Genomic DNA, 17,239 nt, shown 5'->3' on the forward strand with positions numbered 1-17,239 from the left:
TAAGGATACTTGTCATTGCAGTTAGGGCCCACTCAGATAATCCACGGTGATCTCATCTCAAGATCCTTAACTTAATTGCATCTGTGAAGACCTTTTTCCAAATAAGGTCACGGTTGTAATTTCCAGGGATGAGGACGTGGACGGACGTTTTGGGAGGCCGCCCTTTAACCGAGCACAGACGCCGTGTTCTCCTCTTGTCCCAGCATCTGTTCAGTTTCCAGCTCGTGAAGACTTTGTCCCTCGCTCCCCAATCCTACCGGTACCATTCGGATTTCTAAGTAAGGGATTCTATTCACAGGAATCCCTTCCTTAGAAATTTATGAGGGTGCCCCACTCTTTGAAAAATTTAGAAGACATTTCTGAACCTGGAATTCGAGACTTGCTGCCGTACTATTGCCAGTGATATTTCCACTCCCTTCTCTTCTTTCCTGCGTGGACCTTGCCTTCCAGTCACACTGCAGTGTTGGCCCCCTCTCTGACCCCCACGCGGTTCGTTCCTTCTGGGAGACTGGCTCTTCCTCCATCCTCATCACGACTAACCCTACCCTAGCATCACCTAAAACCCCGATGGCTCGCAAAGCCCACTGGAGGTCCTACCTCCCCATGACCCTCTGGAGGGAAATCTGTGAGCCTTCTGCACCATTATCGGGGTCCCCTTCTCCTACCTCGTGTCTGTCTTACTGTCCTGATGTGTCCTAATCACAGCTCTGGAAGTAAACGTCGTCATGGCAGGGACTGGGAGAGACGGGCTCACACGGTGGCTCAGAACCAGGGCTCTGAGTCAGCTGCCCAGACAGCTCCAGTCGTGCTCCAGCCGTGTCTCCGTGGGCAGATCCTGATCTCCTCCCCTGTGTTCTCACCAGAAGTGGGTATAATAGTTATAATTACCCCATCTCCTTCCTGGGCTTGTTGGGAGGCTCAGATGAGATATTGCACGTGAAGTCCCTGGCCGTTATTATTGTTTTCTCTCTGTTTCCTGATGGCTAATATAAGGACTTCTATAAGTAGGTACTAAATAAACACTTGCAGGGTTTTAAATCATCAAATTCAAGCCTGAGACCGGAATCAGGTGGCCTGAGTTTTTCTGTTTGGACCCCCTGTGTATCAATTCTGGGTATGATGTATCTTTAGTCAGAACCAACATAAATAAACCAACTTTCAGTGTTTTGTGGGATGCGAGTATTGTTAGAAAGTCTCTTGTAATAAATATATAACACTTCATTATTGTAAATAATTCATTAAAATTAATTTTTAAAATTCCCCAAATCCCGGGAGGTGAATGACAAAGATCAACCACGGACAATTCACAAAAGAAACAAAACTAGTGAGCAACCACTCAGTAAATCATTGCAAATTAAGCAATTGATATTATAACTCTACAAGCACTTTAGGAAAAAAGAACAGGCTTGCTGGAGAGGGTGCAGGCAGGAGCCTGTCTCACACATTGCTGGTGGCATTAGAAAGCTGGGAGTAAGTTAGGCGTTCTTAGTATGAGTCATAAAAATCATCATACCATCGATTTAGTAATTTCACGGGCTCTAGCTTACGTAAATAAGCCAAAATAGTGGGTAGGGTGAAAACTATGTGCAAAAACATTATTATTTATAAAAGGGAAACATAGCGAGTGAGTTAAATGTTTAGCTATAATAGACTATTCAGTGAATTATGATACCGTGCCCAATGGAATATTGTGCAGTTATTAAAAATAAAGATTATGGAGATTGCCTGAAAAATGATTGTTTTGAAAGGTGAAGTTTAAAAATGTTGAAAAATTACACACATAATACCAATGATACTTTTTTAAGCCAGCTTTATGAGTTCCCCTTGATCATGAAGATAAACATTCATCCTTTTACCAAAGTTTTCACCCCCTATATCTTTTTTCCCCTTCAAGGGAGAAAAATAATTCTGTGAAGTCTCCTGTGTAAGGCGGCATTTATCGATGTGTTAGAGCAAATTTCCATCACTTCCATTTCACTCTAGAATGGTCCACAAAGATAAATATTCAAACAACTGTATCTTACTATGTGGTTCATGCTGTATAATTTTCTCATTTTTCCCTCCCTATCATTTTTACCCCACTCCGAGTAAATCAAGAAGCTGACTGAGGGAATATAATGTCAGAGAACGATGTATTTGTATAGTCGAGTAAGTGATGGTTGTTATTCATACATGTTACCTATTACAGATTTGGCCCCGTCTGTGTACAGACTGCAGCTGTACCTATCCCACTGAGTATTGTCTGTCCCCACCTACTCTATAGACACTAAAAATAGCTTGTTGAAAATGATTTTACAATTTATTTTACCTTCAAGCAATTAGCTCTCCAGGAAAAAAAAAAGGAAGCCCTGATTGGTATCATTTGCTGATTTCTCTGCTGTAAATACTGCTACTTGGCTGATGTCAACCAACGTGACATCTCTGGACACAGACCCGGATAGATGTCACCAGTCGTTCCAGGGGCCAGTGTGAGCTCACCTGTGCCTGGCTGGGTGGAAACACGTTAGACAGCGCGCGATACTAAGGGCTCTTATTTTCCGATCTCAGCCTTGTCCCATCCAGTTAAAACTACAAAGAAAGCTGGACCTGGGGTTATTGCCTCATCCCTTCCACATGTGTTATAAAAGATGTTATATTGCTCTAAGAGGTCTGGTGAGAATCAGTAAGTAGTTGGCTCAAAGCAAACCCATGACTTCTACCTAGAAAAGAAAAATAAAAAAGAACATGCTTATTGTTGGAGAATACGGACCTTTATGTGATGAATAAGACATCCATGGGGGAGCTGGAAAAGGTGTGAGGTACAGGCATCTCCTGGTGTCCTGGAGGAAGCAGACTAATTTTTCCTGTTTAGCCTTTGATTTCCTCCTGGGGGGTGGTTACTTATAGGAGATGTACTTAAAAGGATGTGCCATCGAAAGCGGGATTTTTGTAAGGCGTCTGAAAGGGGGAATCTCCAGTCGGCTCTGTGTGATGGGCTTGTTTCTCAGTGTTAGAGCCTCACTCCTCACGTCTGAGTGAATCACACTTCCCTCTACTTGTTTTCAATCCTGTTACATGTTTCTGAAAACTGTCTCAAGGATAATATTTTCTCCTCACTCTATCCTGCAGCTGCTACATAATCTACACTCAAAGCTTGTGTTGCAACACAGTTGCCCTTGGGCCACAACCTCTGCTTGCTTTGGTGTGGTTTATTTATTCCAAGGATATCTGTGCACTGGGGTTGCTATAGAGATTTCAAGTGAGCTAAGCTCTCCAAGAAAACCTCAGAAAAGCCAGGTTGGTACCTTCTGAAGCTCAAGGTGATTAGTAGAGCCAGGTATTTTTTTTTTCCAATTACAGTTAACATACAATATTATATTAGTTTCAGGTGTACCGCACGGTGATTAGACATTTATATACCTTACGGAGCGATCACCCTGATAAATTTAGAACCCATCTGACACAATACATAGTTATTAATATTATTGACTGTATCCCCTGTGCTGTACTTAATTCTTAAAATTTGTGCTGTAAGCAAAGGAACCCCTAGGAAAAGTGGTTTGATGCCTCTGCTTGAGAAGTAATTTTGAAAGCAGAAAAAAAGCTGAGTAGAGACATGGGAGGATTTCTTTGTAAACATGGTTATAAAAGAACACTGTGCAAACAATAAAATGGTAAAGTCCACTAACCTTTTACGAACATTGTTCAATAAAATTAATATTTACTGTTTTTCGTATACGCGGTAACTGTACTAACGACCTCTTGCTGAGTGAATGGGTCCCATTTCACCTATTCCACTAATACTGTGCTAGCTTTGACCTGGCCCTTCGTGGGTGCTCAGTAAATGGTAGCTGGTTTGTTTTGTCTTGTTTTATGATCTGACCAAGGAGATGAAAATCACCATCAGAATTTTTGGTCTCAACTATTTAAGAACATCATAAATGTTCACGACACAAAGCAATGTACCTTTTCACCCATTGTTTTAGTTGTCTACTTCATAACAAATTGCCATAACAAATGTATTCATAACAAATACGTTTATATTAGAATAACACACATTTAGTATCTCCTCGTTTCTGTGGGTCAGGAATCTGGGCTGATGCGAGGGGTCTCTCTCCTGAGGCCTCATTTCAGGCGCCGGCTGAGGCTGACATCTCACCTGGACCTCAGTTCAGGAGGGATCCTCTCTGAAGCTCACTTGTGTGGTGCTTGGCAGGATTTCCTTTGGTCATTGGACTGAGGGCGCCAGTTCCCAGCTGGCTGCTGTCCAGAGGGAGCCATCCACTTTCTGGCCTGTGAGCCTCCCCACATGGCAACTTGTTTCATCAAAGGCAGCAAGAGGGAGAGTCTGCTAGCAAGAGGGAGGCCACAAAGGCGTAGGCTCGTCAGGAAGGTGACAGCCCATCCCTTTTGCCACATTGTGTCCTTACAGGTCCTTCCCACACACAGGGGGAGGGTGTTACACGAGGGCGTGAATATGAGGAGGGGAAGACCACTGAGGCCGTCTTGGAGTCTGTCTATTCACCAAAACGTTGACTTAAATAGTACTCACTCAGTGTAAGGCTGGTGTGTAGGAGTGAGATGTTTTGCTAGTGGAAAAACAGCCCTGAGTGAGAAACACACAAAATGGCCCTGAGATGAAAGCCCCGGCTTAGATCTGGTATCACTCTAGAGTCCGTCAGAAGTGTATGAAGTGTATCCCCACCCAACATTCCTCACTTGGGGGTAACTCATAACAGGTACTAAGTGCTGAATGAATGCTTGTTTTTTAAAAACAGTGTTTCCACGTGGAGGAGGCAGTATAGTTACCAGAGTGTGAAATTTAGCACCAGAGAACACTGGGATCACATTCTTGCTCTGCCATTTACTTGCTATGTGACCTTGGGCAAGTTCCTCAAATTCTCCAAGCCTCAGTTTCTTCATCTGTGAAATTGGAACAATAATATGATATTTTATTGCATCCGGGGGCACCCTGGATTTTAGAAGACAGTATTTTATGTGTAACTCATAAAGAAAAATTGCTTCCAATTAAACTATGATATAACTTGATGGACTCTAGGATGTACCCTGATTTCACATATATTAGACTTGGAACAAAAACGTGTGCTTTAGAATTGAGGTATTGTGCCACTGCCTGCCTACTTTATATGGTTTTTATAAAGTTTAAATGCGACAATATGCATACCTTTCATATACTGACAGCCTAATAAATATTAGCTATTTGGTTATCATTAGCAGTTAGGGTCATCTTGCAAATCCTAAAACAAATCATTGTGTTTTGCTTTCTTTTTTAATATCCGAAATCGACCTGCAGAACAGATCCACAAAGCCCGCATTGATTTTTGCAAATAAGGAGCAGGATGTTAGCAAAACGGTTTTCTCAGACCCGTGACTCGGTGCAAAAAGCTTAAGAAGTGTGACACTGGACAAAGACCTTTTGGTGGGAAGCGTGCTTCCCGCGTTTCATCTGTTACACGAAGGTAGATGAAGGCCCAAATTAAGCTCAGTCACTCCACAGGTTGAGAGCCAGCTTTGAAAGCAGCTCCGCTGTGCTGGCTGCTCCTGTGGTAACTGGTAATTTGGAGGCTCGCTGGGCGGCTGCCCCTCCGTGAGTGAAGGGAGGCCTTTGTGTACCAGGCGGCAATTCTGCAGATGACAGCGGAGATCAGGGGAAGCTACGGGGTGTCGATGCCAAGTGCTCTACAGGCACACGCAGCTCGGAGCCGGCATCAGGGAAGGACGGGGTGGACAGAGAGGGTGTCTATTCAATGGGCTGCAAAGCACAGTGGACTTCAAGGGCATGGAAGGGCAGCTGGCCATTCTTTGTCTCCTTGGACACCCTGAAAGCCTTCCGAACTCTTGTCCCATCATGCCCCTTGGCCCACAATTCTTGTTTTTAATTGGCTGTGTGCCTCTCTGGGCTCTAAACTCTGAAGGGGCAGTGACTGTGTCTGTCCCGCTCCCCACGACGTCTGCAGGGACTAGTACTCAGAAGGTTCTAGAATCCCCACTGGCTGATTGACTCAATACTGTCTAACTTTAGGCAGAGAAGTGAAATGTGTATAACGATACCAAACTTGATCAAAATTTAAATAATATAAACACATTTGAATTTGAATAGAAATGATTCTTCAGTACGTGTTTGTCAAAATTATGCTTTATGGTCTGCCATTATTAATAAAGCATGTTCTTTAGCTTAAGCCAGGTACCTGGTTCATAGGTATTGTGACAAGTGGAGGAGCAGCAGAGAAAATGTCATACACCACGTCTCCCTCAGTTTGACTTCAGACTACAGGGCAGTACGTGAACCTTTTTATTCTCCAGGGCTGTTCATAGCCAGGTGACAGTGGGCGGTCACTAAACTTGTGGTCTCAGTTGCCTCATCTGTGAAATGGAAATGATAACCATACCTCCAATGGGCTGATGTGAGGATAAGAGGACGCTGTATCTTTAAAATACCTGATAGGATGCCTAGTGCCCAGTGAGCAGTGCGTGAATGGCAAATAGTGTCATCGTTGTAGGGAAAACCTGGGTGCTCATATATCTGGGTGCAAAGAGACTGTGGTTTTTCTTAGGGAGGGAGACTGTAAGGGGCCATGAATATTTCTCTCCTGACACCCAAAAGACTTGGGTTTCTGATGCAGAAACACGTTATTTGAGGGGCCCCAGTTGATAATTCAGCTCCATGTGTCTGCTAACAGACTCCCTAGGTCTTCGTGTCCATCAAGCCCAGGTGTCTTTCCACCCTGGCCCTGCCCTGAACCTCCCAGACCTGGTGTGTGCTGTCCTGGGGGACAGCTAACCACCTCCCCGACTCTGGGCAGGCACGTACTGGTGGCATCAGAGTCGGCACTTCTGGTGGCATCAGAGCCGGCACTTCTGGTCCCTCCCACAATGGAATGCTGAGGGTGGGAGTGGTCTACAGACCGTGAATTGGGAATGTGTCCTGCTGGACCAGGGGGACGGCACACCCCGCGCCTGAGGATACCCGCTTCCTGGAACAAGCACATGCCACTCGGCACTGTTATTGGTGCATCTCTTTCTTTCCTGGGACACTTAATGTCCAGGACTGAGGAGAAGCCGGTCACATGAAGCCGTGGTTCCCAGAGTTGGCTGCACATGGAACCACGGAGGGGACAGGGCAGTGGTACAGATGCCTGGGTCCCCCGGAACCAAGGAGACCTGAATCTTTGTGGTTGGAATGAGATGGGCACTTGGTGCTGAGAACCACAGGTTCAGGAGGCTCTGGAATCACTTTGCCTCTCAGCAGCCATGTCTGTTTTTCTTAGCTGAACCCATCCCGTTTTGTTTTTCCTTAAGCGTTTTATTTGCTTTGGGTTTCAGTATAGCTGTTAGGGGATAGCGTGGAAGTTGACTGGATACGAATCTTGAGCTGTGGTGGGATGAGGGCATCATGTAGGGACGGACCTGAGTGCCCTCTTGGTACTAGGACCTGTGAGGGATTTTTATACAATCATCTCCTGCTGTTATTGGTAACTGTTTACTGAAATGGTTAGATCAGGCTCAGTTTGCTGTGGTAACAAGCAAACCCTAAATCTCACTGGATTCAAAATTTAAAGGACAAAGGCTTATGTCTGGCTTATGCTTTATGGCCAATTCTAGGACATTGACCTAAAAGAAATGTTGAAATTATCTTAGTAAATATGACTGTAGAGATAAAGTACTGGAAGAAACGAGTCAGGAAGGGCCCGTTAGGTGTGGGAGCAGATGGGAGAAACCCCGTCTGCTCCTTGCTGATACACACGGCACCCCAGTGTGTGGAACTAGCGTGAGTGACACTTGCAGCTGCTGGCTCAAGGAGACGGCATCAGGGTCCCTGCCCTCCTCACTTCTCTTCCTGGTGAAGAACCTGATATTCCCAAATGCCAGCCGTCCTGTGGCAGAAGAGCCCAGTGCCAGGGAGTGTGTCTCACTGGGTCCACGTTGGACGATGGAGAGGCCTGGAGATTCAGCATCACATGTGCTTTTCCCGTCCACTCTGCAGCGAGCTTCGGGATGCGACTTTTCCCAGGGGTACCCCCTGTGGGGGGGTCGACAGCCCCAGTGTGCATGGTGTCACCTTTAAACTTGCAGAACATTCTGGCTTCCTGTAGCAATTTGCTTCCCAGCTTCCTTTTCTGCTTTCTTTTCCTTTTTTAGAGAGTGGGACACGTTTCACTTATTAGAATCAGGAGGAAGAAAAGTGTTCTTCAGAGCTGCCTCCGGTGCTGATGCTTTTGAAAAAGGAGTGATGTTTGACACAGAAATGCATCAGTGGAGTAGGACACATTTCATGTTTGTTGTTTGGGTTCAGCACTGGAACCCAACCCATTTTTCTTGTCCCCACCCTCCCCCCGCCTTTTTTTTTTTTTTGGTCTGAGTGGCAGAAAGCCCAGAAATAGAAGCTTGCATGCCAAGAGAGGGTTCTAAATATAGTGTTGGGTGGGTAGGAAGATTGTTTGCTCATGAATGTAACTGGTGTGTATGAGCGTTCCTTGCCATCCTCCAGTGGGAAGGGCTGGCTTGGTTCTGTCCGTCTCAGCCGCAGGCTCTCCCAGCTGGAAGAAACAGAAACAGGAGGCGGGCAGGTTTGCTTCGCGCTCAGGTCTCCAGCCAAGAGATGTAGATCAAACAGTCACTACCTGGCTGGCTGTTTTCACTCTTCAGGAGGCAGGAATGCAAGGAAACACATAACAATGGCCCGCCTAGAGACTGGGAAGAAAGCCTGTGCTGCTTTGTTTAACCACAGACGGTTTATAAGAGGCAGAAAAAAAAGCACTGTTTTGCCTCTTGCTTGGACATACAGGAGCATTTGCTGGCTACAGTCTACCTGCCGGCTTTGGAAGCTGCCTCCTTTCCCCCTGTTCACCAGGGCCGCCGTTCATCTTTCCTACCTGCTTTCTCTTGATACAATTGAAAGGAAATAAAGCTAGCGGGAGGGATTAGAAGACCAGCTTGAAAATGCTAACTTTAAAAGGTTGTTTTTCTGTTTTTCCCCCCCAAACACAGAGCAAGCCAGCACCTGAAATACTGAGCTCAGAAACGCCTCCCAGTCTCTTGCCCTCAACAGTTAAATAAGATACACTCTGAAACCTCAGCTTACAAACAAATCAGATTGCCCCAAGGAGATGGAGAGACCTGGTTTGGGTCCAGTTCTTTGATATATGTTTGCTTTGTCTCACTTTGGTGTTTTGTTCTTTTTTTTTCTTTTCTTTTTTGCTTGACAGTGGACAGAAAATGACAGCCTTGCAGATAAATGTTGGTTTGGGATTTTCTGGTAAAAGCCTAAGGAAATACTGTAAAGTAGCCTGTGCTTGTTAATAATGAAATCTTCCATGTTAAATGTATTCACATTGAACAATTAATGTCCACATGCGCTTCGTTCTGAAACCCAGCCGCTTCACCAGAGACCGTTAACTCAGTAACAAAAAGGCCGTGGGAGGGTCTCAGGTCAGAGGTTAGCTCAGGTCAGGAGCTGACCACTAGAAGGAGAATAAAGCAGGGGTCTCACCTGTGACCCACTCGGTCACCCGGGGTTGTGATGCCAGAGGGACGACACGTGAGCATCCAGCAACCTCACAAATCCTTGCAGGCACTTTCAGATTCCATTGACTGGGAAAACCCAAGGGAGAGAGAACTACCGCTCACTCACTCATGTTTTTGCATGACTGTTTATTTTACTCAGTACAACATCTTCCCTGTGTCTTTGGAAATCGTGCAATATGTGGGAGACAGATTGCGGCCCCTGAAACGGCACTTGCCTCGTCATTAGCAGCGGATAGCGTTCCCACTGAAAATCGAACATTCCATAAATGAGCGATTGTTGGTGTCCATGCAGACTAGCCAAAACCTTCGGGACCCACCAGTGGGAAACCCAGGTGCAGCCTAATTCTGGGCGTTTCTGTCGGTCTCTTGTCTTGCCGCGGTACACAGAGACCAGGATAGAAGCTGCTGGCTGCCCCCGGAGGCATCCTGGGGTCAGGCCAGGATGCCCCAGCCTTGAGGAGCATCTGGCTGCCCGCTTCACTTTGCAATGACATTATTCATGTCATTGTCAGCTGAAAGTTTAAAAAGCGCCCTCCACTTGGCCGCTGGCGGATGGGTCCAGGTGTTAAGGTTTTAGGGGCTAAAAAAGGAGCAACACTTTTCTCCTTAACGTTCTTCTGTTACGACAAAGTTAGTAACCGGTGTTGCAAGAAGAAACATTTTTCCCATGCAGAAGTTCCAAGAGCTGTTAGTTCGTCACCGTTTTTCATTTTTCCTAAGTTGATTTTCAGGCAAAAAGATCTGTCTTGGACGAGCCACTCCAAGACGTCCTTAGACACTTACTCCCCTGAGAGCCGTGCCATCCAGTGCAGCCGTCAGCAGTGCGTCCGGCTGCCGGGCATTTCAGATGAGGCTGGTCGGCCCTGGACACAAGCTCGAAGTTTAAAATCCACAGTGGTGTTTGAAGCTTTTGTATGGAGAAAAGGATGGACAATGTCTCACGGATTCCGTTTATGTCATTTATATGTTGAAATGATGCTCTTTTTCTCCTGTGTGGTAAACAAAATGGATTATTAAAATTATTTTTTTTCCTTTTTTTTTTTTTTTAAATGTGGCTACCAGCGTGACACATTGGCCTGCATTGTACTTCCCTTGGACAGTGCTGCCTTAGACTATGAGGCGATCCCACACCTCGGAATCACTGAGAGTGACAGTTAACACCCGGCCCCTAGGCCCACACCAGTTGGCGCCTGTTGCCTTTCCTAGGACCAGATTGGACTGACCTGCGTGGCCCTGAGGGGTCACTGCCGGTGCCAACCCTGAGCAGCGTTGCAGGTACCAGAGAGGTTGTATGAAGGAGCGTGAGGCCGCGCCTTGGGCTGAGTGGGACACAGGGTCCCGAAACCCCGGCCTGGACTCGCTTGCCCACCCAGGAGTTCTTGTTCAGCTTATAGGACAGCGGAGTAGATGCTTCCCGGGCACTGGGCTAAATTCAAGCCAAAGTTCAGGTGGTGGTGTTGTCACAGTACAGGTGAGAGAGCAGTGAAGGCCACATTCAGCTGCAGAATCACCTCTGGTACAGAGAGACGGGGTGAGGGGTGGAGGCCCATCCCTGGATCAGTTGCTGACACCACGGGGTAGGGTCATTGGTGCCCCCATGTGCCACTCTCCCTGGGGACAGTTTTCCTCGGAAGATGCTTACTGAATGCCGAGTCCATGTTTATTAAATGCTCGCTGTGAGCCAGGCAGCTACATTTTTTCTGTGCATTAAAAGGTCAAATAAGAACGTAAGGTACAGTGCCTGACCTCAAAGAGATTGTGGGGGGGGGGGGGAAGGCTGTCGTTTGCAGATAGTTAAAATCATATGCTTCTTAGGACGGATGGGGGGACGTTCTTTTGCAGGCAAGAGGGCTGAACATACCCCTCACTCGCTGGGAGATGGCCCTGGGTGAGCAGCTGCTTCATTCCTTCCCACAGTATCTGAGTTTCGTAAGAGCAGGGATTTTGGTTCTGCTTGTTCACTGCAGAATCCCCAGCACCAAAAGCAATGACAGGGACAGCTAGTGCTGAGTAAATATTTGTAAACTGAACCGTGGTTTGGATCAATACCCCCTTCCTCTCCAGAAAGTGGGCCCAACGTGGCTCCTGGAGGCCTAGACGTTGGAGACAATGTCTTCAGGCTGGTTCACTCCCTCCCTTTTTTTCTTTCCATAACTTCCTTCCACAGGTTCCAGTCTTTTCTGCCTCCAAGCCACGTCCCCCCAGTCAGTCTCTTTCCAAAACTTCCCCTGACTCTTTCCTCGCCCCACCCAAAACCAAGTTGTTTGTTCTCCTGCTGTTTCCGATAGTCATTGCCCATTCATTCTTCTACCATTTCCACTCATCTAAGATGGGGGTTTGGTGCGTATATAGTGCTTTCAAAAAGGGAAGGATGTCGCCGAGCCTCGGTTTGGGCCGAAGGCTGTGAGGGGACCTGGTGAGACCCACAGGGCAGGGTCCAGACTCTAAGGTCAGAAGCCCGGTGTGGATGAGTGTCGGTTACTGAGGGCAGAGCCAGCAGGACTGGACGGGCCTGACCCAGCTGCCCTTGGCACTTTCTGTCGTTGGCCGGCTTGTCCCTTCCAAACATTAAAAAAAAAAAATCTCAGTTCCTTCTTATTTCATCATCTGCCATTCCCTGTTTCACATGAGGGGGCTCTTGCATGCCCCCCCCCACCTACCCCACTCCCCCCCCACCCCCGGTTGGGGAGAGGACGCCATTAGACTTTGCATTGGGCTCGCTTTGTTGGCTCCACCACTGAGTTCGTTTCTGGGCAGATACTTGCCATTGCTTTTGGAAGGGGCATCTCTATGTCACAACTTCTCTTCTCTGGCAATCTGGAAAACATCTGTAACATTGACTCGTAACACACGTTTCTCAAGGCAGATTGTAACATTCGCATAAATCCTCTGTCCCTCTGCTGAACAACACAGCCACCTCCCCAGAGGAGAGAATGAAGCACTTGAAACATTGTTTTTCACAATTGACTTAAATGGTTCAAGGTTCACGTGTGGGGATGGATTTCCTCACAATTGCTGATGCAATCACGGAGGCCACGTTCAGCCTCCGTGCACCCAGTGGGGAGAGGGTGTGCTAACAGCCCCTGCTTTTCTGGTGCCATCTTTCATCCACGTCCACTGCAATGCCACCGTATCTGAAAAGAGCAATTTTCTAAGCCCTTGTCCCCAGTCCTGCTTCCATTTTATGCAGAGGTTTGTGTAGCATGTAAAACAAAGCAGCAAGTGCAGAAAGTTTTCCAGCAGAGTGAGTGTTTTTTGTACCACTTTGTAGTTCTGGTTATTTATGGTATAAACCGTATTTAAGTCCTGTAAACAGAGCCTTCGATTAAATTGGAAAGAATTATTAAGGGCTCAGTGGGTTCCAGAACAGCTAGACTCTGGTTGTTCCGAAAGCCTGTCTCATGCGTGGAGGCCAGAGAACGATACCACAGAATGCAAATTGAGCAAATCCCAGAAACTAGACTGGAAGTCGCAATTGGCCCCATGTGGTTAAGAACAATTTATTCAGTGACCCAGTTCCTTCAGGCAGAAAGCTAGAAGTGCTGGGACGTAGGAGACAGAAGTGGAAAGCCCAGATTAAGCACATGTGTTTGTCAGAGAGGGTAAACTGGATTCAGATCTACCCACCAACTTTCCATTTTGATACTGTTGCCCTTAAAATGGCAGTAGGACTGCTTTACGTGATAAAGGATTTAATGGACGGATTAGTGCTTTCATGACTATATTCTCATCTCATCTTATTAATATGGGGAATTTGTGAGCACGTTTTGCCTGCTTTACTCTGCAGATTGCATTGAATGCGCTTCCTCCAGGAAGCCTTCCCTGATGCACTCCTGCCGCCAGTCTCCTTGCCACCCATCCCTGGGCTCAGAACCCCCACAGCACTGAGTCCCCACCCCTCTCCAGCCCCTGCCACTCCCCACTGCATTTGCCTTCATTGGGCGTGTGAAAAACTTGAAAGCACGGCTTCTATCTAGTTGGTTCTCGTGTTCCTCGACGCCATACAATACCCCGCATGTCAGAGGTGCTGAACTGAATGACTGAGGTGGAAAAGTGAGGTTCAGGAAGCTGAAACGTGTTGCCCAAGTCACAAGATTATCAGCGCCATAAGAGTAAAGGCTTGGACTATCCTATTCCAGCTGATACCCCCAACACCTAGAAGAGTGCCTGGCACAGAGTAGGTGCTTAAAAAGTTTGAATGAATTCGTCTAATAGGTGGATAGTGGAGCCAGGGCGCAATAAACCCAAGTCTGCTCTGTGCAAACCCTGTACTCTTTATATTACACCCAAAACCTTGAAAGGAGGTCGAAAATATTATTCAGCAGGCTCCTACAATGTGCTTGCTCTCTGCACAAGCCACTGTCGCATACACAATCTCATTAATCTCCATGACAGTCCTGGGAACATTCTTGTAGCTTACGTTTCTCTTGGGTAAATACCAAGAAGTGTAGGGCAGATATTTGTTTAATTTTATAAGAAACTGTCAAACAGTTCTCCAAAGAGATTGGACCGTTTTTGCGGTCCTCACCACAGTCCTGAGAAAGTCTGAGTTGTCCTCGGAAATTAAATCTCCTTTCCCTTGACAGAAATATATTTAATCAGCTGAGAGTGCTTGAGACGATTTTGATGTTTTCCTTATCTTTGCAAAGGGCCTCCGTTTTCCTGTTGTGTACACTCTGTCTGTCTTTACTAGACTCAGCGTGGCTCTGAGCGCCTTGTTCTACTTCATTTTGAAGTGCAGTGTTTTTTCAGCCATAACTTGATGTGGGGAATCTGGCCCTGCTTGTGTCCGTGAACGGGAATTCTAGGATGGTAAGGCACTACCAAAAGCATAGCAAGAGGAATTGCAGAGGAATTTTATGCTGAGTAAATTTGGCAAGCAACATTGTATAACCTTAAGGTGTACTTTGATACAAGCGTGTATCAAAGTTAAGTGTCTCGGGTTTAAGTGTGTTACTTTGATACATTTATAGGTCATGATTTGCTTATGTAGCATTATTTATCACCTGGCATCATTATAACACCATATTACTGTCTCTATTGTGCTTAGATCTCCATGGCTTGTTTGTTATTTGTTCCAAGTTTCTTCCCCGCAAAGTAATTTTTTTAATGGACACACTTATGTATAGGAGTCCTTCCTGCTTGATATGCATGCTTTCTAGCAAACGAGATGATAAATTTTATACAGTATTCTATTTGTTATATGTTTAAGGCACCTCCCTTATTTACCACTTGGGTTGAGGTGGGTGGCTGACCCCTTCAGATACTGGACATGGTATCACTTCTGGAAAATATCATTCCCACCCGTCGTTAAATTTTCCTTTGGAGCATTTTTTCTGGAACTTAGCTGCCAACTTGCCACGGCCCTATCAACCAAAATGAAGACATTTTCCTCTCTGATGAGGGGGTTCCTTAAACTGAAATTTCTCTTTTTATCATGACTATCTTTAAAGCTTAATGCAGTATTGCAAAAGTAAGGGCTGCCACCAAAAATATATGGAAACACTGCTTTCAAATCCCACGGGGGCTCAAAAAGAAGTAAAATTATTTCGTTCCTTAATCATGAATTTGGGAACTTCAAATATGTTATGTCAGGTATATTGCGATGATACAGATACTTAATCTACATTATAGAACAATTAAGGAGAAAACAGATGGAATACTGCGTGCTGTGGTGGGGATGGAAGGGACGGGCCCCCTGTTTCACTGTTTGTCCTCTCATTTAAATCATGTAAGTAGCTATTTGAACATTTCATATTGGTTAGTTCACGTGTGTCTTCCCATTACCTCTGGCCACCCCACTGGTAAAAGGGGTGGTCCATTAGTTCAGCACACGATTTTAAGCAAAGTTCGCCCTTCCCCTGGCTCTGTGCATCACAAAGTGTATTTGTGCCAGTTAGTGTATTTGTGGGTTGTGATGAAAACGTCATGCACTAAATTGCAGGCAGCTTAGATCATGACAAACAAAGCGGGGCTGACAAGATTTCTGAATGGATGTTTGAAATGTTCCATGATCCAAAAGTCCCTGAGCTCTTTACTCTCAGAAGTGATTATACACTGCAGTGGGGGGGTGGGGGGGCTCTCGTTAATGATGTGATCAGCAGTTTGTGACACATTTGGCTTGTGTTCCCTTATGACGGCGTTACTTTCACAAAGTTACCTTGGGGAGATGCATGAACTCTTTCATGGCCCCAGAATGTAATTCAATGAGGTGCTACTGCAGTGTTCTAAAATAGAGCAGTGCACAAAAATGGATGGTGAGACACATATGTGTTTTAAGTTTTCTAGGAGCCACATTTTAAAAAGTGAATGGAAGCAGGTGAAGTTTCCTAGAATAATAAATTTCCTCCAACCCACATCCGAAATATTATCATCGCAACATGTAATCAGTATTTGATAATCAGTGTTATTCGCGTGTGGACCATACCCAGAGCTAGTCTTTCCTTTGTGCTGCCTCTATTTCTCCATCTACACAGCAAATAAGACATGGTCAGGAAGGATGGGGAGAAAGGGTTAGAGGTCTTTCTCTCCATAGGTTTGGTGCTTCTGTATCTCAAGGAGGCAGAGCGTTTCAGTTAACCCAGAGTGTAGATACCCACCTGCGCCATCTGGATACCTGCCATGTAAGGAAGGGTTGCTGTATGCATTGGGGAACATCTGTTGCAAAAAAAAAAAAAAAAGAAAGAAAGAAAGAAGATTCAAAAACTATTCACTGAAATAGATTACATATCCTTCTTTGAGAGGAACGAAGCAATCTTGAACTAAAGGAGTTTATCAACTAGGCAGAGAAACCACAGGATAATTCTATTGACCTCACGGCAGCAAAACAGGCTATTTCTGGACTGTATTCCAAAGGACAGTTAATGTTTTCTTTGGTCAGTGTACTGAGCTGGATTCTTTCTTTCCTGTTTATATTTTCTTTCTCTGTGTCAAGCCGAAGTATTAAAGCAACATTTGCAGCAGGGGAGTCTTATCTGCTGAAGGCATCTAGGAAAAAATGAATTACCAATTTGTTTGAAGATCCTTTATACTTAACCAGAAACAAAACAAAGGTCTGCATATTTTATTCTGAAAATATGGAGCCATGAAACAGAGAACCTATAATTAACGTCGAAGAGTTTCTCATTTCACCCCCTTGCATCACCCAAGAAGGAAATCATTCACCGGGAGCCAGGTCTCTACCAAAATGGATTTTGACCTTTTTTAATTTTTTAATTAATTTAATTTTTTTACTGACCTTTCTGCTTTGTCATGTGGGCAGCTTTCTGGCAAAAGAGTGAAGCAAGTGGCAGATCCTGGGCTGTGCAGGCTCATCATGGTCTAGGGAAACTGTTACTTAGATTTGCACACAGGGTTGGATGTGTTTAAAAGGCATTTGTTGAGCGTCAAGTTTGTGAGTGTCTGTTTAGAAGATTATGAAGGTTCTGCCCCTGTTACAACAACACTGGTACAATGAAAGCTAGTGTGGAATGTACTGCAAACGTGTGCATTGTAAGCCATGCTCTCCAGGCATCAGTCTCCCAGCGTCTTGAGGTGTTCAGGAACCTGGAACCCCACACTTTGGGGATTTTTATGGAGGCTTCCTCACGTGGGTACGATCAATTATCAACTCCATTGTCAACCCCTCTGCCCTCTCTGTAGACTGGGGGTGGGGCTGGAAATTCCAAGCTTCTAATCCCTGATGGGTCTTTCTGGTGACCAGCCCCCAGCCAGG

At 45.6% G+C, this 17,239-nt stretch overlaps 1 protein-coding gene across 1 annotated transcript in view; it reads left to right on the forward strand.

Annotated features, from left to right (window-relative positions):
* Nucleotides 1-17,239, forward strand: part of ZNF704 (zinc finger protein 704) — a 130,971-nt gene that overhangs the window by 50,032 nt on the left and 63,700 nt on the right. The gene's annotated exons all lie outside the window — the stretch shown is intronic.

This window comes from Rhinolophus sinicus, linkage group LG14, assembly GCF_036562045.2.
Source record: "Rhinolophus sinicus isolate RSC01 linkage group LG14, ASM3656204v1, whole genome shotgun sequence".
NCBI lineage: Eukaryota > Metazoa > Chordata > Mammalia > Chiroptera > Rhinolophidae > Rhinolophus > Rhinolophus sinicus.